Source organism: Chiloscyllium plagiosum, chromosome 24 (genome assembly GCF_004010195.1).
Source record: "Chiloscyllium plagiosum isolate BGI_BamShark_2017 chromosome 24, ASM401019v2, whole genome shotgun sequence".
Taxonomy (NCBI): domain Eukaryota; kingdom Metazoa; phylum Chordata; class Chondrichthyes; order Orectolobiformes; family Hemiscylliidae; genus Chiloscyllium; species Chiloscyllium plagiosum.
In genome coordinates, this window is record NC_057733.1 from 40307289 (window position 1) to 40332400 (window position 25112).

Genomic DNA, 25112 nt, shown 5'->3' on the forward strand with positions numbered 1-25112 from the left:
ATGATGGCACACTATATGTTGTTGGAAGCAACTTGGGATGAGTATGACACTAAGATCATGAATAGTCAGGTTCAACCCCAGATATTTGCAAGGAGAGGATGAGAGCTGGTCGCTGGGGCACAGGGAATGTGGTCTTGTTGAAAACAATGGCATCTATCTTCACAATATATTTCTGATCATCCCAGTCACAGAATTATCCAGAGTAATATGACATAGTTCTGCTTGAAAAAATACTTTTCGCACTCCTAAAATTATTTATCCTTAATCTGATAGGAGGCACATATAAAATTAAAATAATCTAGAACATTGTTAATCATTCAGGATGGCACGGTGGCTCAGTGGTTAGCACTGTTGCCTCACAGCACCAGGGACACGGGTTTGATTCCAGCCTCGGGAAACTGTCTGTGTGGAGTTTGCACATTCTCCCCATGTCTGCATGGGTTTCCTCCCACAATCCAAAGATGTGCAGGTTATGTGAATTTGCTATGCTAAATTGCCGATAGTGTTATGTACATTAGTCAGGGGTAAATATGGGGAATGGGTGAGTTACTCTTTGGAGGGTCGGTGTGGACTTGTTGGGCCAAAGGGCCTGTTTCCATACTGTAGGGAATCTAATCTAATTTCACACATTGCATTTTGTAGGATTTCAACCATAAGTGCAAGGTTGAGCCATTTTGCTTGGCATGTGTCCTTGGGTTTCACCATCATCTGTTTAACTCAATCCATGTTTCTTGATTTGTTTGGAACATGATGGATTGAATGAATTGTGACACCAACACTGTACTTATTTTCTTCTTGTGGATTGGAAGACTCATGCAATCAAGGGGCCATTAACTAAATTCTTGGCTTCCAAAGATAAAATAATTAATTTAGAAAGGAACTGAGCTCAAACAATATCCATGTGAAGAGATCCAAAGGGGCTCAACTGATATCTTTTGGGGTTAGTTTCAAAGAAAATGCAACTTATTTTTGACATTGATATTTAAGACGTAGAATAATGGTATATAGTAGAAGAAGGATGAAACAGTGTTTTATGAGTGGAACACGTTTTATAAGCATATCCATTATAAATTTGCAATGGATTTATATGCAGAAGGATTTGTCAAGGGAATAGTGTTGTATGGCTGAGAATATAACCATGGTTGGCAATTCTTTGCTCATTGATAGTATTTTTACACTGGTGTTATTTCATGCAATGAAATAAATAATTTGTCATGGAGCAGCTGTACGAAGTAAGTGAGGCATTTGGCATTTTAGTTTTTCTCTCAATAGACCAAGGTATATTCCCTTACCTGGTATACTGTAAGTCTAAACTGCACCTTTACCATTCAGCTACCACCTTTCATCCTGTTGTATATATGTATTTTCCTGTATGGGAAATTTGTGATGAAATGAGACAGCTCATGATAGTAAGAGGATATGATGCCATATGATGAATATGGTAGAAGACTATAAGGCAAAAAGTCTCTAACGTATTGAATCATATATGGCAAGAGGCAAATCTCAGAAGAAAATCTCTGAATGCCAAATAAAGAAAAAAATACTTTTTAGATTAGATTACTTTACAGTGTGGAAACAGGCCCTTCGGCCCAACAAGTCCACACCGACCCGCCGAAGCGTAACCCACCCATACCCCTACATTTACCCCTTACCCAACACTACGGGCAATTTAGCATGGCCAATTCACCTGACCTGCACATCTTTGGACTGTGGGAGGAAACCGGAGCACCCGGAGGAAACCCACGCAGACACGGGGAGAACGTGCAAACTCCACACAATCAGTCGCCTGAGGCGGGAATTGAACCCGGATCTCTGGCGCTGCGAGGCAGCAGTGCTAACCACTGTGCCACCGTGCCGCCCACTTATGGAATTATATTCTTTCTTCTTTGAGAAATACCACAAACCTTTGAATCACTGTGGTCCTAGGTGACTTTTGCTGAGACTTGCCATTAATGAAGCAAAACTGATTGAAAATCTTGATTTGATGAAGCATTATAGACTGTGAGTTGGGACGAATAACAAAATCCTTTCCAAAAACATAGGCAGCACCTGGGTCCTTCTTAATACTCAAAATATACTTCAGTGAAAACTTAGAAACGCAATATATATGAAAAGAAACATGAGGACAGCCAAAATTAATATTTTTACTGTGGCAGTGAGTTATGGCAAAGCAACTAATCATTTCAACTATTATGTAGGTAGATGCTGGGGTTAATATCTTTCCCCACAGGCAAGATGTTCATTTACTATTAATGTTCTCCAAGTTCACTAAGGAAATTTTTATGAGAAAAGTCATTTTCCTTGTATGTGTGTTTCCCATTTGGCTGCTGAAAGATATTTTGCAGATCTCAGTGTGCAAGCCTTGACAATCACAAATCTCAACTTTGATTCCATCTACTCTGGGTAAATGAATCGGGATCTCAGCACAGATCATTCAGTTTTTCAAACTCTTTCGAGTCCTGAATTTGCGTCAGTTGCTGCCAAAGAACACAGTGTATCCCCAGAAATACTGCAAGAAATCATGAAAGATGTTGTAAAATCTGAGGGATTAAATGGCAAGTTTGGCATTTCAGAAAAAGCCTTAATTACGTGCTATGGATTTTTTTCTCACTTAATAAAATAAATATCATCTACTTTAACAAACATAATATCTGAAAAACTCAATTAAACAGGTTTAACTATGTAATATACCTGCAGTGATTCAGATTAAATTTGTTTTAAATCTACCAACAATTGGAACAGTTGGACTGGCACCTTTACTTCAGATATATAAGTATTCTCAGAACATTTAACTACTTCACAGGTATCTCCCTCTCTCTGGAAGATTTTGGACTTTGAAAGAAAATGAGCTTGTGACATAGTTTTATTCCACTGAGAGGTTGCCACACTCACTTGGAAAGTGGTGCCGGAAATGTGGCCAATCAGATGTTGCCTTGTTGTACCATGAGTCAACATCTGTAAGTTCAGAGATCAATCACTTCAAGTTTAACCCTCCTGGCCTCTGGTGTTTGCTGTTCACACTGGTACATTTTTTTCAAGCTTGAAATGAGGATTTGATTAGAATGTCAAAATGCATTTTAATCAAGGGGAAGGGGAAAAGTTTTGAGAGTGAATAATTTCTGAACATTACTGTCAATTCTCATAGGACACCAATCACACCATTTTAGGAGATCTGCTAAAGGAGTATACATAAAGAATGGTAGGTCCCTCGCGAATACTGAGGAAAAATGGGACCTTGGTGTTCAAGTCCATAAATCCCTGAAGGTGTCAGCACACGTAGACAGTGTGGTGAAGAAAGCATATTGGATGCTGGCCTTCATTAGCTGGAGTGTAGAATACAGGAGCAAGGAAGTCTTTTACAACTTTATAAAACTTTGGTTAGGTCACAGATGGGCTATTATGAGCAGTTCAAGTGCCAGACCATTGGGAAGGTGTGGTTGCACTGGAGATGGTGCAGAGGAGATTCACCAGGATGTTGCCTAGGATGGAAAGTCTCAGATATTAAAGGAGATTTGATAGGCTGTGTTTGTTTTCCTTGGAGCAGAGGACGCTAAGGGAGGATCTGATTGAGCTATACAAAATTATAAGCAGTATAGACAGAGTAGATTGTGAGAATCTCTTCCCCAAGGCAGATGTATCTAAGATCAGCAGGAATTAGTTCAAGGTGAGGTGCAAGTAGTTTAGAGGTGAAATGAGAAAGAATTTGTTCACCAAGAGGGTGGTGGGTATATGGAATGTGCTGCCTGAGATAATGGTGGAGGCAGATACTCTCACGACATTTAAGAAGTCTCTAGATGAGTACTTAAAATGCATGGGCATAGTTGACGATGGACCAAATGCAGATAAATGGACATAGTGCTTTTTGGTGTTCATTGGTCAGCATAAACTTGGAGGCCATAAGGCCTGATTCTCTGCTGTTTTATTGCATAAACTACATAATGTTATTCTATGAAGCCCATCATCTTCCAACTTCTTCTATCCTGATCGCAAGGATTGCAATTTTTGTCCCTGGGCAACAAATATCAGTTAAGTGAGAAATATCATGACTGCACAAAAGAGCAATTTCACATTTGAAAAATTGGTCAATATTCTATTTGGTAGATTTCAGAATTTATGGTGGCCATTTAGTTGCCAGTGAGTTAACACAAGTGATCGTTCATTCTATCAAGTGATCTAACATTTCTATCGAAGGCAACTACTTCTCTACATGAGTGAATTTATGTCCCTATAGAATTATTGTTTCTGTGGTCCAGGGATAGACCATTGTAAACACACAGAGGACCAATCAAATAAAACAAACAGTAAATAAACAAGCCAGATTGTCAGTGATCAACTCCAAAACAGTAAGCCAGCTCTCAATGGTGTTTGGAGGTTTTCTAAAGCTCAGCCCTAACTTCCTCACTCCCCCACTTAAACCCCTATGTTAGTCCATGAGTTCAGATTGCCCAGACCACCCCAAGTCACCACTGTCCCCACATACATCCTACATAGAGTCATAGTCATAGAGTCATAGAAATGCACAGCATGGAAACAGACCCTTCGGTCCAATCTGACCATGCTGACCAGATATCCCAACCCAATCTAGTTCCACCTGCCAGCAACTGGCCCATATACCTTCAAACCCTCCCTATTCATATACCCATCCAAATGCCTCTTAAATGTTGCAATTGTACCAGCCTCTACCACATCCTCTGGCAGCTCATTCCATACACGTACCACCCTCTGCGTGAAAAAGCTGCCCCTTAGGTCTCTTTTATATCTTTCCCCTCTCACCCTAAACCTATGCCCTCTAGTTCTGGACTCCCCAATCTCAGGAAAATGACTTTGTCTATTTATCCTATCCATGCCCCTCATAATTTTGTAAACCTCTATAAGGTCACCCCTCAGCCTCCGACGCTCCAGGGAAAACAGCCCCAGCCTGTTCAGTCTCTCCCTATAGCTCAAATCCTTCAAAAAACTCAATCAAGTTTGTGAGACATAATATCCCACGCACAAAGCCATGTTGACTATCCCTAATCAGTCCTTGCCTTTCCAAGTACATGTACATCCTGTCCCTCAGGATTCCCTCCACCAACTTGCCCACCACCGATGTCAGGCTCACCGGTCTATAGTTCCCTGGCTTGTCTTTACTGCCCTTCTTAAACAGTGGCACCACGTTTGCCAACCTCCAGTCTTCCGGCACCTCACCTGTGACTATCGAAGATACAAGTATCTCAGCAAGAGGCCTAGCAATCACTTCTCTAGCTTCCCACAGAGTTCTAGGGTACACCTGATCAGGTCCTGGGGACTTATCCACCTTTAACCGTTTCAAGACATGCAGCACTTCCTCATCTGTAATCTGGACATTTTGCAAGGTGTCACCATCTATTTCCCTACAGTCTATATCTTCCATATCCTTTTCCACAGTAAATACTGATGCAAAATATTCATTTAGTATCTCCCCCATTTTCTGTGGCTCCACACAAAGGCTGCCTTGCTGATCTTTGAGGGGCCCTATTCTCTCCATAGTTTACCCTTTTGTCCTTAATATATTTGTAAAAACCTTTTGGATTCTCCTTAATTCTATTTGCCAAAGCTATCTCATGTACCCTTTTTGCCCTCCTGATTTCCCTCTTAAGTATACTCCTACATCCTTTATGCTCTTCTGAGGATTCACTCGATCTATCCTGTCTATACCTGACATTTGCTTCCTTCTTTTTCTTAACCAAACCCTCAATTTCTTTAGTCATCCAGCATTCCCTATACCTACCAGTCTTCCCTTTCACCCTAACAGGAATATACGTTCTCTGGATTCTTGTTATCTCATTCCTTAAGGCTTTCCATTTTCCAGCCATCCCTTTACTTGCGAACATCTGCCTCCAATCAGCTTTCGAAAGTTCTTGCCTAATACCATCAAAATTGGCCTTTCTCCAATTTAGAACTTCAACTTTTAGATCTGGTCTATCTCTTTCCATCACTATTTTAAAACAAATAGAATTACGGTCGCTGGCCCCAGAGTGCTCCCCCACTGACACCTCAGTCACCTGCCCTGCCTTATTTCCCAGGGATAGGTCAAGTTTTGCACCTTCTCTAGTAGGTACATCCACACACTGAATCAGAAAATTGTCTAGTATGCACTTAAGAAATTCCTCTCCATCTAAACTTTAACACTATGGCAGTCTCAGTTGATGTTTAGAAAGTTATAATCCCCTACCATAACTACCCTATTATTCTTACAGAAAGCTGTGATCTCCTTACAAGTTTGTTTCTCAATTTCCCTCTGACTATTGGGGGGTCTATAATACAATCCCAATAAGGTGATCATCCCTTTCTTATTTCTCAGTTCCACCAAATAACTTCCCTGGATGTATTTCTGGGAATATCCCCCCTCAGCACAGCTGTAATGCTATCCCTTATCAAAAATGCCACTCCCCCTCTTCTCTTGCCACCCTTTTTATCCTTCCTGTTGCAGTTGTATCCTGAAACATTAAGCTGCCAGTCCTGCCCATCCCTGAGCCATGTTTCTGTAATTGCTATGATATCCCGGTCCCATGTTCCCAACCATGCCCTGAGTTCATCTGTCTTCCCTGTTAGGCCCCCACCTTACTAGTTAAAATCCTCCCAAGCAGTTCTAGCAAATTTCCCTGCCAGTATGTTAGTCCCCTTCCAATTTAGGTGCAATCCATCCTTCTTGTACAGGTCACTTCTACCCCAAAAGAGAATCCAATGATCCAAAAATGTGAATCCTTCTCCCATAAACCAGCTCCTCAGCCATGCATTCATCTGCTGTATCCTCCTATTTCTGCCCTCACTAGCTCATAGCACTGGGAGTAACCCAGATATTACTACCATTGAGGATCTCCTTTTTAAATTTCTGCCTAACTCTCTGTAATCTCCCTTCAGAATCTCAACCTTTTCCCTTCCTATGTGGTTGGTTCCAATGTGGACAATGACCTCTTGCTGGCCCCTCTCCACCTTGAGAAAATTCTGCACCCTCTCTGAGACATCCTTGATCCTAGCACCAGGGAAACAACACACTTCTGATTTTTCCCTGCTGGCCACAGAAACGTCTGTCTGTACCTCAGACTACAGAATCCCCTAACACAATTGATCTCTTGGAAGCCGCCGTACCCTCGTTACATTTGAGCCAGTCTCAATACCAGAAACTTGGCTGTTCGTGCTATGTTCCCCTGAGAATCCATCACCCCCTACATTTTCCAAAACAGCATTCATGTTTGAAATGGGTATATCCACAAAAGACTCCTGCCCTAGGTGCCGACCTCTCTCACCCTTCCTGGAGTTAACCCATCTATGTGACTGTATCTGAGACTTTCCCCCTTTCCTATATCTGCCATCCATCACATCCTGTTGCTTTTGCAAATTCCTCATCGCTTCTATGTCTCTCCAACCGATCCACTCGATCTTATAAGATTCGCATCCAACAGCATTTATGGCAGATATAATCTGCAGTAACCCTTAAACTCTCTTTAAATTCCCACATCTGACAAGAAGTACATCTCACTGCAAAGGCCATTTTTGCTCCTTCACAATCTTCAGACCCAGAAAGTAACATCGTCTTATTCCTCTACAAAACACTGCACCAGGTTAAATTAATATCTATGGCTTATATTTTAAGTTTAATCAAGAGACTTATCTCCAAACTACTCAACCAGGTTCTATGGTACCTGAATTGCTGTGCTCTTCCAGCACCACTGATCCAGAACCAGGTTCTATGGTGCACAGCCCCAGGTTCCATGCAATATTAAAGGAAAGTATTTGCATTCATTGACAGTAAGAACACTTCTAGCTAATTCATAAAAACATCCATATCATTGAAATGAAGAAAAATACTTTTTACCTGGTCAAAACAACCTTGTAGTACTTCCATTCTGGTAGTTTATATCAACAAGCCTGAAAATTCAACAAAGCTGCTAGTACAACTTCTTGAAACTGTTATTTATTCTAAGATTAATGGAACACCAACTGTAGTGAAATCCATTTATATTTAAAACTCAGTTCAGCATTGGTAATGGCCATAGCTTTCCAAACAATAATCTTCTTTCTGGAAAGAAAACAATAAAAGGTTCTCATTTCAATTTCAGAGCAGAGTACCTGGCAATTGGTGTAAGAGATAGTGGTTAGATTTTCAAAAGTGCCAAAATTAGTTATTTTCTTAATATCAATGCACAGAAAGGCCAGAGAAAAATAACACGGGGTCAGAAAATAAAATTTCCTCCACAAAATCCCACGTATGGCCGCCATCAGGAGTGAGTAATATCCTCACTTTCTCCTATTGCGAAGCCTCTTTCAAGGATACCTACCTTGAAGAAATTCACCTCCTCTCTCTACAAGGACCTTGGTGAGTCTCTCTCTCCTCCAACTCGGCACCGCCCACTTGACCTGTCCATCGTCTTTCCCATCTATCCGCTCCACCTTCCTCTCTGACCTATCACCTTCACCCCCACCTTCACCTACCTATTGCATTCCCAGCTACCTTTCCCCACAGCCTCACCCCCCCTCCCATTTATCTCTCAGCCCCCCTGAAGCCCACAAGCCTCATTCCTGATGAAGGGCTTATGCCTGAAATGTCGATTCTCCTGCTTCTCGGATGGTGCCTGTCCTGCTGTGCTTTTCCAGCACCACAATCTCGACAAAGTCACCATCAGCTTGGTAAAAAATTGATTCCCTGATGTTTTCTGGAAGTAACCTATTATCTGCAATATTGTGCATTTGGACACTGTTGATGTTTTGTAATAATTGCTCATTTACTTTGACTGAATCCTGTAAGTAAAGAAAACAGGATTGCAAACAGGAAAGGCTATTTTGTGAAAAATATTGCAACATTGGAAATAAATTATCCTGAAGGTCTTCTGACATTCTACAAATAGTCCACTGATGAAACATTGAGTGTATCTCTGCAGAATTTGATGAGGTTGAGACAAAGTAGTGGACAGTGGAACAACCAAAGGGGCCAACGAAGAAAGGATAAGGATGATCATGTCTTTAAGGACTTGGGTGAAAACTGAATAGGTAGCGGGCTTCATGTGTTGGACTCATTGAGAGATCAACTGTATTTAGATACAGAATTGAGTTAAAAAATCTTGCTGAGTGTGCATGAAGTTTCTTTCAGAAACAAAAGCCTCAAAATTTGATGCAGTTTGTTAGCTGATGAAATAGTATTTGGAAACACTTCTCAAGATGTTTACCAAGCATCAACTTCTCAAATCCAGGTCTCCACAACTCTGTCTCAGCACTAAATCGTAGTAGCTGAACAATCATGCTCAACTAGACATCTCAGTGTTGACTATCCCTTCTGGTAATGTTGGGTGATTGCAATCCTCCCAATCAACTCCCAGTTTTTTACTACCCTCAGTCATACCTTTAGTTTTTCCAATTTCCTTTTGCATTCCTTTATTTTATACTCAGTGACAATGAAATCCTCTGAGATGCTCATTGAGGTGAGTGGCGCTACACAAAAGTAGGTTTGTGTTTATCATACAGCTTTGTGTGGTAAACAAGGGTGTTTTTGTGCAATCCAAATTTGAATTTGAAGAATTGACACTGTTTTTAACTTATGCTCTTGGACTGTCTACTACTTCAGAACTTATAAATCAGATTGGACTTCTTTTTTCTCATGTTTTCAACTTGTACCTGAAATGGCTGAAGATAAAAGGAACCTCCTCAGTCATGCGCCATTTGCAGATCATATTTATACCACAAGCCAAAGCAAGGAGCATAATATACACTTTAACTTTCTAAAGGTCGGCTGGTAACATTTAATCCTCAACAATTATATCTTCTGGTCACAGAATCACTGAAGTGTTACTGCACAGAAGGAGGTGATTTAGCCCATCGTGCCTGCATTGGCTTTTTTTAAATGAGCAACATTGCCTCCAATCTCCTGCTTTTACCCCACACCCTTGAACACTATTTCTATATAAATACTCATCCAATGTTCTCTTGGATACCTTAGTTGAACCCGTGTCTTCAAAATTCCAGGCAGCACATTCCAAACCATAACTACTCGCTGTGTAACCAAGCTTTGACTCACATCACCCTTGCTTCTTCTGTGTAACATTTTACATTAAGGCCCTTTGGTACTTGTTCATTTAACCATTAGGAACAACATCTTCCGATCTATTCTATCCAGCCTGCTCATGATCTCTATCAACATTTGTTGATGGGAGAGAGCCTTCTCTTAAAAAGAATTTAAACCTTTGTTCCAATCAATCAGGGACTGGACAAAAAACAGAGACTAATTCACCCCTTATCCGGTCATAATGGTGTCCTGTTTCTAGCATTCTTCTTCACAGTTTCAGAAACGTGGGTATTTCTTCCCTTCAGGGAGAACAATCCTAGCTGTTCTCAAATAGCTGAAATTTCTATTTCCTGGAACTATTTCTGTAACTCACTTCTGCACTTTCTCCAATGCATTGCAGTGTGGTGTCTGCAACTGTATGCTACAATCCAGCAGATGTCTAACAGATATTTTATGTACTTTGTGAATTATTACATTGCTGTTTATGGGGCTTTGCTGTACGCAACTTAGCTACATTGGTCAGAAATAATACCCTCATCTGTGGTGAATTTCGTAGAGGGGAAATTTAATCAGGTAAGATTGTGGTGGGTTGGTACTCTCTCATCCGCCCAGTAGTGCTCTGTTTAAATCAATGCCAAAAAGTCTTTGGACAGCCTTTCCACCCCACTGTTGGTTAAAGTCTGTAAGTGCATATTCATATTCATTTTTAGGCTTTCCTTCCACTAGAGCTGGTCTTCAACCAGCAGTGGATGGAGATTCGTCCAGCAGAGGCTCTTGTGGTGCAGTGTTCGTGTCCCTAGTTCTAAACCAGGAGGTCCATCAGCGCCACTCACCTCGATGAGCATTTCAGAGGATTTCATAGTCACTGAGTATGAAATAAAGGAATGCAAAGGGAAATTGGAAAAATTAAAGGCATGGCTGGGAATAGTGAAGAATGGAGGGTTGACTGGGAGGACTGCAATCACCCAACATAATAACATCTCTGAAGAGGTCAATTTTAAAAAAAACAATCCCCCTGTGGAGATCCTGGAAAAACAACTCTGTCAGGAATGTTTGTGGACTTCCAGGGTCCCTCATTCACAGGCAGTCAGAGTTGGATTGAGAGAACCGACATTATGAGTGGGGACCACTATGAGTTACCTACAATTCTGCCGTCTGTCTCTATCCTCCATGAAACCCATCCCACAGTTCCCTTCCCACCATTGCCCCATGATCCCATGTCTCAGACCGGTGTGGCACTAGCAATAACTACTGCACTCTTGTGTGAGCAATGAAGAGCTGATGTCCTCTGAATGGCCAGTGCCAGAGGATGGTGATTATGATCCCATGAAAGTCCACTGCTGTGCAAGTAAATGCTCAATTGACAGTTAACACCACAAACATTTACAAAAAGAGGTATTGCAAGGCTCTTGTTGATATAGGAGACTTCCATTAAACATTGTTCAGTCTTGCTCTCCAAAGATACCTCAATGATTCCTAATTATCACAATGATCCAATTCTAAGCAGGATGTCAAAGTGTGTTCTCAGCGTACAATGTGAGCAGGGCGCTTGGGGATAGGCAGTAATGCCAAACTTGGAGAGTGTGTTGCTGGAAAAGGACAGCAGGTCAGGCAGCATCCGATGAGCAGGAGAATCGACGTTTCGGGCCAGAGCCCAATGCCTAACTTGCCAGAAATGCCAACATTCCATTTTTGAAGCTGTGAAGAAGAAGCTAGAAACAGGATATTGTTATGATTGGATAAGGGGTGAATTAGTTCCTCTCTTTTTAGGTCCCTGGTTGGCTACAACAAAGGTTTAAGTTCTTTTTAGGAAGAGACTGTTTCCCACTAAACAAGTTGTGATCAAATTTCTACCATATCAGGAAAGAGCCAATTAGAAGTTTCTCTGGAGTTCAGGACAGAGCTGTTTTATTATTTGCTATCCCAAAAAAAAATTAATAAAGGCACATTAAGCATACTGCCTTTGAACAATGACATAGTGACACACACACACACACAAAATCATACGAAGTTAAAACAGGACAGTGTTTAGCACAAAAGGAAGATGAAAGGATATACAGTTCACAGTACCTTGGATGTCCTTGTGGCACAGGGTTTTAACTTGAGACCATGGTTGGTTTGTTGGCTTCTTGGACCAACAGTAGCAGTTATTCTTTAAGTCTTTGGTTTTCTCATGTTTACTTTGAGTCAGTGATGTCCTGGATTTTTTTTTCTTTTACAGAAGAATTTTTATAGAATGCCTATAGTGTGGAAATAGACCATTCGGCCCAACAAGTCCACACAGACTCTCCAAAGGGCATTCTACCCAGACTCACCACTAACGCTATCCCTGTAACCTCCCATTTCCCACGGCTAATTCATCTAATCTACACAGCCTTGGACACTATGGGCAATTTAGCATGGCCAACCTGTCCATCTTTGAATTGTGAGAGGAGATCAGAATAACTGAAGCAAACCCATGCAGACACTGGGAGAATGTGCAAACTTGACACAGACAGTCACCTGAACCTGTAACTGAACTCAGGTCCCTGGTGCTGTGAGACATCAGTGCTATCCACTGAGCCACCTTTTTTTCTTCTTCTTCTTCGACAGAGAGAGAGAGAGAGAGATCTCCAGTCTATTACAATTCTGCAGTCAAAAATCAATTTCCTTTGCTTTTTTTTTATCCAAAAGATCCTTGAATTCTTTCTATTTATCTATAGTCAATGTTTTATCTCCAATATGTGAAGATTCCCAAGATGGTATCAATCAGATAAGGCACAAGGACCGTTCCACATCACCAAGGGAGGAAGTAGACTGATTTCATGCCATAGGGGAAATTATTAATTTCAGCTTCAAGCTGTCTTTTGTCTAATCCACATTACTTTCATGAAACCTAGCCAACCCGTGTAGGTTAGGTGATGCCCTGAGGCCATTTTAAGTTGCTGCTTTTGGTTCATTATTAAAACTATTTCAATACAGATATTAAATTGGACAAGGGAATTTAAAACTCATCAGTTCATATTTTCCATCATTATTAGAATGTAAATAGGTTAAAAAGTCAACAGGCATGTGACAGATGCAATGCAGCAATAAGATCCAGTGTATTCTTCATAAAAGATCAATGAAAGGAAACACACACCAAATGGTCAGATTTGTGACAGGACTGGAAGAAGCTAGGCATTTTTCAAAGTGAGATTATAGGTAGAAACTTCAAAAGGCAATTAGGACCCAGTTTTTGGCACAATAACCACAGAAAGGATGTTGTATTTATGGCTCACAATTGAATATTATAATCATTTTAAGGCATCCTGTCAAAGGAAGAGTAATAGAGAAAATACAAGCCAACGCTTCAGTAAAATCACATCAAGAATGAATCATTATATTTAAAGACATGAAAGCAAAAAAACATGGCAACAAGTTAAAGAGAGTTAAAGTTGGAAATCTAAGCACTTGTTTCAGACATCAAATTTATTGCAAAGTGACAAAAACTCAAAATGATAATCAGAAGAGGGGAATTAGAAGTATTTTTTTTGCCAAACAGTTAAGCCCCAAATATAATCCCTAGATCATTTTCCCTTTGGAAAGTCAGAGACTAGGTGTGCTCTGGAAGATGTGCTTTAAGACCAGGCAGATGTCTTGATTATGGGGGATTTGTCTGGGACATTTAAACTTTTAATAGGCAATTACCTGGTATTGGAGTCCTCAAAAAAAGAAGTCCTAACCTTGAGTTAGAGTCAGAGACTTCAGACTTCCCATTCCCCCCAGTCCAGGTTGAAACCCAGCAACCTGTTCTCTCACTCCATTTCTGTTCTGGAAAACTCCCAGCTCTGCCTACACTGGAACCAAACTGATCTGACCTCCCTTCACTCTTCCTACCTTGGATATCTCCAGCTGGAGCCAACCTGACCACTCTTCAACTGTGCCCTATACCCTCATCTACTTGTCATCTTGCATTCTCCTCACTGACCAGTGTCCTTTCCTTCCACCCTCCCAGCACCCAGCCCCTGACTTACCTGATGACCAATTCCCATAACCATCTTGTACCCTAACCCACTCCCTGTCTCGACTGCAGTCACCGACCTTCCACCTGTATCGCTCACCCACTTGGCATTTTACCCCCTCAACTCCTGGCACTCTACTCCCTCTTCCACTTACATGACATGCTAAGTTATTCTCAATGGTTATCAAAGTGACTTCAGGACCTTGAAATCTTGAATTATGCCAGTTGATGTTGAAACAAAAGGGGTGTGGTTTCAATGCTGATCCCACTCATGAGTCCCTGGCTGATTAAAAGGAATTGAAGAGATATGGGGCATGGATACAGGATCATTGCTTGCACCGAGCAATATAGACTACTTCACCTCATATACTGTGTACATGTGAACTCTATGCAGCTCCATGTGAAATAGCAAAGCAGTCTTGGCTAAGACTGTGGCACAAGCCAACATCACTAACATAAGGCTGTCAATAAATCCTTACAATGTTGTTTATGGAATCAGGGTCTGTATACTTCAGTGTATGAATAAACATACCCTGAGATACTTCAAGTTAAGTTAAAGGGCCCATATCAATTCAACCCTCCACTCCTCCCATTCAATCAATGAAGAAATGAATAAATATCCAAACCCAAGCAAGGTAAAAATAACAGTGCCTTTACTGAGATGTCATGGAATATTAATGATATAAAATCCGACTGAATTGGTAGTAAGGCCATATTGAAAATAAACAAAACCCGTTTTAATTGTCTCATTGCAATTTTTCAACATTTTCAACACAAAGATTTGTGCACCTTACATTGATAAAGAGGTCATGAGTTGATAGAGTGACAATGAATTCCCACCAGGAAAGTCCCAATAGGACATACCACAGAAACTGGGTCAATGAATTTGGTCATTTGAGTGTTACAATAAGAGGAAGAAATGCCATAAAACCTGCATGAAAGCAACCTACCATGTAACTCATACATGAAAATATTCCACAGTCAGACAAGTTTAGATAGTTTAGATAGTTAATACCCCATAAGTCCTCCTATCCAGTCACTCAGTGATAAAGCAAGGCAACAAAAGATATGCAATACTCATACACCTACTTCCATTCCCATGTAGATTCCTGATAACCTGAAATAAAATTCAGACTACCATGCCCCAACATCTCTGGCAATCATCAAATTTCCCCTTCCAGGCAATGCAAGAAGAGTTGCCCCTGGAGACCAACACAGCCCCTTCTCACCACCTCACCAATTAGGTTTTGTGGATGGACGTCCATTGATGACTTTGACCAGACTCAAAATAAGATCCATAAGTGGTCAACTGGTGGCCACATACAGGCATCAAATCACCAAGTCATTAATTTTGCTGTCTTTCCTGCAGGTGAGAAAGGTCGTTGGTTGATGAACTGGAAAGTCTGAATACCAGGTTTGAGTAGGGACCTCTTTTTGCCCCAAACTAGAGAAAATTAGGGGCATCAATAGAGGGCCAGGGTGGTGGCCTTTGATAGCCCTAGCCCCTTCCCTTTCCTCTGACCTCCCTGATCACCCTCTCACTATGACCCCTACCCTGCAACAAGAAGATAACAGTCACTGACTTTCTCACCATTGGATCCCTGAAGTGGTGGGCCTTGACCAGCATTTTTTAGGACCAGTTAATCAGATAATTGGCTTGTGATCAGTTGAAGCATTCTGATAATGGGGATAGCATGTTTGCTGTTAACTAACATGCTTGCCTCCATATTTAATTTCAAAGGTGAAATATTGCACCTGAACCATCATGTCATGAATCTGAATAACCAGAATAGAACATCAAACAATACAGCGCAGAACAGGCCCTTCGGCCCTTGATGTTGCGCCGACCTTTGAACTATTCTCAGCTCACCCCCCTACACTATCCCAATATCATCCATGTGCTTATCTAAGGATTGTTTAAATCTCCCTAATGTGGCTGAGTTGACTACCTTACCAGGTAGGGCATTCCACGTCCTTACCACTCTCTGCGTAAAGAACTTGCCTTTGATATCTGCCTTAAATCTATCACCCCTCAATTTGTAGTTATGCCCTCTTCTACAAGCTGACATCATCATCTTAGGAAAAAGTCTTTCACTGTCTACCCTATCTAATCCTCTGAACATCATGTATGTCTCTATCAAATCCCCCCTTAACCTTCTTCTTTCCAACGAGAACAGACCCAAGTCTCTCAGCCTTTCCTCACAAGACCTTCCCTCCAGACCAGGCAACATCTTGATAAATCTCCTCTGCACCTTTTCCAATGCTTCCATATCCTTCCTGTAATGGGGCGACCAGAACTGTACACAATATTCCAAGTGTGGCCGCATCAGCATTTTGTATAGTTGCAGCATGATATTGCGGTTCCAGAACTCAATCCCTCTACCAATGAAACCTAACTTCTTAACAGCTGATCTTCTAATCCACCTGAGTTGCAACTTTCAGGGATCTATGCACATGGACTCCAAGATCCCTCTGCACATCCACACTACCAAGAATCTTTCCATTGACCCAGTACTCTGCCTTCCTATTATTCCTCTCAAAGTGCATCACCTCACATTTAGCTGCATTGAACTCCATTTGCCACCTCTCAGTCCATTTCTGCAGTTTATCCAAGTCCCCCTGTAACCTGTAACATTCTTCCAAGCTGTCCACTACTACACCGACTTTTTAGTGTCATCTGAAAAGTTACTAATCCATCCACTTATGCCTGCGTCTAAGTCATTTATAAAAATGGCAAACAGCAGTGGTCCCAAAACAGATCCTTTTGGCACACCACTGGTAACTGGACTCCAGACGGAATATGTTCCATCAACCACCACTCGTTGCCTTCTTTCAGAAAGTCAGTTTCTAATTCAAACTGCTAAATCACCCTCAATTCCATGCCTCTGCATTTTGACCATCAGCCTACCATGTGGAACCTTATCAAAGGCTTTACTGAAGTCCAAGTATACCACGTCAACTGCTCTGCCCTCATCTACATGCTTGGTCACCTTCTCGAAAACTCAATGACCTGCCCTTGACGAAACCATTTTGACTATCTGAAATCAAATTGTTGCTTGCTAGATGATTATAAATCTTATCTCTCATAATCCTTTCCAAAACCTTTCCTACAACAGAAGTAAGGCTCACTGGTCTATAATTACCTGGGTCATCTCTGCTGCCCTTCTTGAAGGCATAACATTTGCAATCCTCCAGTCCTCGGGTACTAAATCTGTAGACAATGACGACTCAAATATCAAAGCCAAAGGATCTGCTATCTCCTCTCTAGCTTCCCAGAGAAAACTCAGATAAATTCCATCCAGCCCAGGGGACTTGTCTATTTTCATACCTTCTAGAATTGATAACACCCGTGCGTAACTAACCTCGATCCTTTCTAGTCTAATATCTTGTACCTCATTCTTCTCCTCTACAATATGCTCCTTTTCCTGAGTAAACACTGATGAGAAATGTTCATTTAGCACCTTTCCAATCTCTACAGGGTCCACACTCAACTTCCCACGTCTGTCTTTGACTGGCCCTATGCCTACCCTAATCATCCTTTTATTCCTCACATACCTATAGAAAGCTTTGGGGTTCTCCTTTATTCTATTTGCTAAAGACTACTCTGTCCTCTCTTTGCTCTTCTTAACTCTCTCTTTAAATCCTTCCTAGCTGATCTGTAACTCTCCATCGCCTCATCTGAACCATTTTGCCTCATCAACACATAAGCTTCTTTCTTCTTCTTAACAAGAGATGCAATTTCTGTTGTAAACCACGGTTCCCTTACCTTATCACTTCCTCCCTGCCTGACAGGGAAATACGTCTCAAGGACACACAATATCTGTTCCTTAAACCAGCTCCACATTTCGATTGTCTGCATCCCCTGCATTTTGCTACCCCATTCTATGCATGCTAATTCTTGCCTAATCGCATTATAATTGCCCTTGCCCCATCGATAACTCTTGACCCATGGCATGTACCTAGCCCTTTCCATCGCTAAACTAACTGAATTATGGTCACTCTCTCCAAAGTGTTCACCTACAACTAAATCAAACACCTGGCCTGGTTCATTACCAAGCACCAGATCCAGTGTGGCCTCCTCTCTTGCCGGCCCTTCAACACACTGTGTCAGGAAACCCTCCTGTACACATTGGACAAAAACTGATCCATCGAACATACTAGAGCTATAATATTTCCAATCAATGTTGGCGAAGTTAAGGTCCCCCATAATGGCCACCCTATTCCTTTCACTCCTACCCAGAATAATTTTGCTAATCCTCTCTTCTGCCTTCCTGGAACTCTGGAGGCCTATAAAAAACTCCAAGAAGTGTGGCCTCTCCTCTCCTGTTTCTAACCTCAGCCCGCATTACCTCAGTAGACAAGTCCTCATCAAATGTTCTCTCAGCCATTGTTATACTATCTTTGACTAACAAGGCCACGCCTCCCCCTCTTCTACAGCCTTGCCTGTTTTTAATGCAAGATCTAAACCCTGGAACCTGCAACTCACTCTGCTCTATCCATGTCTCCGAAATGGCCATAACATCGAAGTCCCAGGTACCTATCCATACTGTAAGCTCACCTACCTTATTTTGGATACTTCTGGCGTTTATGTAGACACACTTCAAACCAGTTTGCTGTCTGCCAGCACATTCCTGTGACCCTGAAATCCTGTCCCTGTCCTTCCTACTCTCATCCTCCTGTGCACTGCAACTACACCTCCGGTTCCCATTCCCCTGCTGAGCTAGTTTAAACCCACCCGAATAGCACCAGCAAATTTCCCACCCAGGATATTAGTACCCCTCTGGTTCAAGTGAAGACCGTCCTGTTTCCCCAGAATGAGCCCCAATTATCCAAAAACCTGAAACCCTCTCTCCTGCACCATCCTTGCAGTCGTGTGTTTAGCTGATATCTCTCCCTATTCCTTGCCTCACTATCATGTGGCACGGGTAACAATCTAGAGATAACAACTCTGTTTGCTCCAGCTCTCAGCTTCCACCCTAGCTCCCTGAAATTCTGCCTTACATCCCTATCCCTCTTTCTATCTATGTCGTTGGTACCTCCATGGACAACGACTTGAGGCTGGTCACCCTCTCCCTTCAGGACCCCAAAGATTTGATCCGAGACATCACGGACCCGGGAGGCAACGCACCAACCGTGAGTCTTGTTCGTTCCCTACAAACCTTCTAGCTGAGCCTCTAACTATTGAGTCCCCAATGGCTAACACTCTCCTCCTTTCCCTCCTTCCCTTCTGTGCAACAGGAACAGGCTCTGTGCCAGAGACCTGGGCCCCAGTGCATACCCTTGGTAAGTCGTCCCCCTCAACAGTATCCAAAATGGTATACATGTTTTTCAGGGGAACAACCACAAGGGATTCCTCCACTGACTTTTTTTCCCCTTTCGAACAGTCACCCAGCTTTCTTTTTGCCTAGGAGTAACTACTTCCCTGTAACTCCTATCTATCACAGCCTCTGCCTCCCGAATGATCCGAAGTTCATCCAGCTCCTGCTCCAGTTCCCTAACACGGTCTTGGAGGAGCGAGAGTTGGGTGCACTTCCTGCAGATGTGCTTGGATGGGACACTGTTGGTGTCCCTGACCTCAAACATCATGCAGGAGGAACATTGCTCTCCCTCCACTGCCACCCCTGCTAGTCCCCTAGTCACAGAGTAAAAAGAGACGCTTACCTGATATGTCCCTGGTCTTTAAGGTTAGAGGAGATGGTTGTGTGGGAGGCCCTACAAAGGTAGGGTCTCGGTTGAGAAGACACTTACTTATATTAGCAGGATGGAAATAAAAATAAGAAGCCTCTGCTTTCCCAGAAACCTCTGCTCTCTGACTTCAAATTTAAAAGCACAAATCGTGACTCACTGCTCCCGGCAGGCCCCTGGTGCAACTCTCACCCTTCGAGTTGCTGCTGCCGCTGCTGCTGAAAAACAGAAATAAATCTGTTATGCAATGTTGTTTCTCATTGTCAGTATACTTTTAAGAGACATGCTCATGATCTCAATACTGCATCATAATGTGTGACCTGGGGCGAGAATGTTCTGCACTCGATCTTACCCCAGAATGATTTGAAGCATGACCACCACTGAATGGGGTCAGCTAGCTCAATTGCCTAGATGGCTAGTTTGTGATGTAGAATGGGGGCCGATCGCAAGGATTCAATTCCCACATCTAGCTGAGGTTGCCATGGAGTAACTCTCCTTCTCAAATTCTCCCCTTGCCTGAGGCATGGTGACCCTCAGAGTAAACTGCCACCAGTTGTCTCCTTCAAATGAGAGAGCAGCCCTATTTTCTGGTAGGATTATGGCAACTTAATATTTAGCTTTACTGGAAGAATGTTTCTCTTTGTAATCTAATAACTGATTCATAGCCCAGACACTGATGTGCCTGTGAATGTATTGTTTATATGGAATAGCTAGTTGCAATAAATTTCTGTTGGATTCTTCAATATCATGATATCCAAGCCCAGTTTCTTATGTAATGATAGATACTATGAGCCTTCGGTATGTGGTAAAACACTATGTTGCACTATGTTGGAAATAAAGTCAGATCATGGTTCACAGTGGTGTCTTTTTATAAAAAAATGACTCAAATGTCTTGGTGGAAGATATGTTGAAAATTAATTGAAGACCAACAGGACAACAGTTTGGATATCAATAAATATAGATAATTGGCAGCATCAGTTTCTGTGAGTACAGATATCTATACAGATTTATAACTGGGACATTAATCAACAAGCAGGCAACAATAGAAATTAGAGTTAACTTCTAATTGATTTTAAGAGTGACTCACTTAAATATAAATAGTTGAAGTTACAAATACAATCAAAAGTAAAAGCTGCAGATCCATGTAAAATCACAGCAACTACTCTGCCTTTGTTAATCTTTAAAAAGCCATGAACCTGCTGGTACAATTTTTTTGGAAGGCAGTTAAATGGTCCTCAAAGCTTTGCTCCAAGTTTCCCTAGAGGAAAAACACAGGTTGAAAACAATATATAGGCATTGATTTAAATGAACAACCTTTGTCCAGATCTTGGTCAGTTCTATTATTTTCTTTCTCCAATTTGGGATTTTTTAAAAAAGTCCATGTGCTGACATCACTCTTTCTTGGGCTTGAACACTGCCTCCAGATGGAAGCTTGCTGTAATCATCTCTTAATTTTTAAATCAGCAACCACAGGAAAAATAAATGGAAAGATAAAAAGAGAGAGGTGTATAATGAGTAAAATAATTCAAAAATCTGGAATACACTCTACTCCTAAACTCAAATCAAAGACTTGCGAACAGAAATGGAATTTAAACAATTACTTATGGACCAAGCAATGTTCAATGACATCTTTACTAAAGTACATCTATTCAAACAACATGGACAATTCCATTTTACAGATCACATTTTGGATGATCCTGAGAAAAGAGCTCCAAAAAAGAGCTCTAATTTCCCATCAAACCTCTCATAAAAGAGAGGTTTCTCTGAATTAACCGATTTGAACTTTCTAAGGATGTTAAGAAAGATCTGGGAAGTTCTCAAACACCAGCTCAGAGAGACAACTGGTCGTGGTGTAACCTGAGGGTTACCACATCTCAGGTGAGGGGAGTGTTTGAGAAAAGGAATCTTTTGTGGTAACATCAACCTGTGTGGGAATTGAACTGATGCTGCTGCTGTTGCTGTGCATCGCAAACCAGTTGTTTAGCCAACTGAGCAAACCAATGTCCCCCCTCTTCCACCCACCACCCCCCTCCCACCTCTGGGCTAATAGAGCAGTTCTCTCATTAGAGAGTGACAAGTGGGGAAGCAGATGGGTTGATGATGGTGTATGATAACAGGCACATGGGTCACAATAGGGTGGCAGGTGGTTGAGGGTGAGGGGTGTGGGTGAGGAGTGTTGGGAGAGGGATGGGGTGAGGGATGATGTCATGTTTGGTGGGAGGAGTTAGGTCAGCAGAATGTTGGGTGAAATCATGGAGGCTGTCGTTTTGGGAGGGATATTTCAATTATTGAATTTGGAGGATTCTGAAGAGAGGGGTGGTGGGGGAGGTGGAATTGGGGGAGTGATGGGGAATCCATTTGGGCACGGTCTGGTCGGTATGCGTGGGTAAGGAGGTGTTTTGAACTGGGCGAGTGCTGAGTCTGGTCAGAGGGGATGCTTTAAGAGGGTGGCAGATTGATGGGCCTGGATTGGGTCAGATTAGTCAGGAGATGTTGGTTCGGGTTTGGAATCTCTTGTCAGGATGTTGTCAGGGCAGGTAAAGAGGGAACGAGGGTTTCAAGCCAAGTCAGATCAGCTCAGGAACAGAGGGAATCTGATCAAGTCATGTTATTGGTAATGTTGTGGGGGTAAGTTGGGGGTGGCCAGGGGTCAGGCGAAGGTTTGATTTTGACCTACCTAGTGGTGAGGCAAGTTTTGCGTCCCGGGTTACCTTTCCCAGGTTACTATGATAGTAAATCAATCAGAACTGTCCAAAATTCTTGACTCCAATTCAGAGACAAGAACTGTTTTGAGGGTTCCAGGTGTCGGGCAATTGCCCAGTGGAAGTTGAAAATTCCTTACCATCTGGTGATTGCTACATCAAAACATCCCAGTGTTCCTATAGCACATGTTTCAGGGTGTGTCACGGCAACAGCCATCTTACAATTGGAAGACCTGGGACCTATTCAACTGAGGGAGAAGAAGACTTTCTCTGAGCGGTGTGAATGGAGTTGATTTTAGAAACAGATATATCCTCCATTATTTACTCGATGGCTTGTGAACTGGGTGTAAAATATCAATAGACATATTATGAGTCTCCTGGGCCATCAGAAGGCAGTGAGTTATAAATTAAATCAGTCATCATTTAATCTGAGGGCAGACAATATTTTACAAGCCAAGCCAAAATACTGGAACATAGTAATATGATGACTGACATGATTTACTTCAATTCTATTGAATCAGTTTTATTTTATTGAGAATTCAAGAGTCGAAGGGTTCCGGTTGGAATACATTGTACATTCTTATATATGGTATTTTGTCATTTGTTTGTGAATCAAAATCGATCTCTTTGGCAGTTTTGTTTTTTGGATGGGGAACTTTCAAATGATTCGAAGGGAGGGTGGTCAGGATCATAGGGAAAAAAATCAGCACCAGAGAAAGACTCAGCTTTCCCTGGCTTTATAACAGCTATGAATTGGTTGATATTTTTGGCACTGGGTTGAAGTCCCATTTTCTGATTTAGAAAAAAAAAGGTAGTAGGCGTCAGCCCAAGGCACACTCTGCTCTCTGCCTGCCAGCTCCAAGTGGTCTCAGGTGACATCTTACATCTCTCAGAGAAACACTAAACCCTCCGATTGGTTGTCTGCTGTATTTTCCCATTTTTTTCCTCCATGTGCAGTGGCTGACTTTTTTAATTGCTTTAATCTGTACAAACATTTATAAAGATGGTGGTGGCAACACTAATTACTTGCATATTAGGAATGATTTCTTTGCTATAATGAAAACAAATTGAATGGTAAAAGCCCTGATTTTTTGGATTGCTAATAGCCAAGGAGGGGAGGTGTTCCTTAGCATTACAGAAAAAATTTTGTTGGGTTTATTTATTTAGTCTGTGGGTGAGAGTAAGGTATTTTACCATTGCAAATTTGTCGTCTTATTTTGTGATTTATAGTGTTTTGCTTGTACTTTGTCATGGAGACCCCTCTTTAATTGGTTTCAGAAGATTCTTTTAAAACTTGACATTCATTCTGATAAAAGTACAATTATATGGCATGCAAGCACTATTATAATTTGCAACTCCTCTTCATTCAACAGAACCAGCTCTTGCTGTGGGTTGGACAGTGAATTCTTTTTCATATGTTGATGTGCGCTCTGGTACATCAACAGCTGCCTTTAAACTCAGTAACCCCTTGAGCATTACTTGTCCTTTATGATTTATCAAAATATATAAGAATGTTCTATAACCAAAATCCCTTGCAACATTATTTTTGCAAACACCATTTGAATAGCGGGGGCATCAGAAACAATCTCAACAAAATGTTCCCAAATGATGGGCAAAGCAGCAAATTTAAAACGGTACATGTTGTCCCAATTCTCTTGGTCTGTAGGTATAATGGATTTATAGCGAGTTCTGAACATACTTCCCTGGAAATTGTTCAGTGTATAGTGTGAAATGTGGTTCACCAGTATTGATTAAAACACATTTTAATTATCTTGAATTAATGATAATCTTTTACTCAGGGAATAGTACGTAAAAACTAAGTAACATTCACATTCAAAAGACCAAATAGGCCATGATTTCCCTAAAAGCTGTCCACATATTCAAAGCTGATCCCGTTTTCCTTCCCTTCTGAGGCGCTCTCCCATTAAGCTATGCAATCTACATGGATTCATCACTTCCTTATTACCTGCTTTCTTCCCCAGTCACTTGACATTCTCATACTGTCCCCATGCACAGAGCCATTTTCTTCCTCTACATACTCAGTATTCTGACCGCCAGTTGGATCATAAGTATAAGCGAACATTGATCTTTTCTCTTTTTTTCTTGGTCTCATGTGTCCAATGTTGCTTCTTGATTTCAGCTTAACAACCCTCTTAAATCATCTTGAGCCAATAGGAATTACAGATAAGTTTTCTGCATGCTTCTGAAAATAGCCCAGAAGAAAACTCAGAGGGAATTCCCAGAAAGAATGCTTAAGAGGAAACACGCTCTTGCGGGTTATGTGCATCTCTTGAAACTTTAAAGTCCAGACTTAATGGAAAGCATGTCTTCTCTGTCTGCATCATCTGAAGCTACCGCATGCAAAGTTCTGAGGAAGAGTTACTCACCCTGAAGCATTAACTCTAATTTCTCTCCACAGATGCTGCCAGACCTGTTGAGCTTTTCTAGCAATTTTTATTTCTATTTAAAGCATCTGCAGGTCTTTCGGATTTTATAAAGACAATATCTCGTTTTAAGATAGCAAGATTTTACAATATGTTCAAAGAGCACTTGCAATTGCTATTTCATTCCTGAGGCAAACCTGAGCAATTCCCAAGTTATTGCCAAATTGGGAATTCCAATCTTCTGTTCACAGATAAAGTGATGGTGCAAGGAAGCACCAGTTTAGACAGAAAGTGAGAAAATCAACACAAATCTGAGACAAATAAAAACAGAAAGTGCTGGA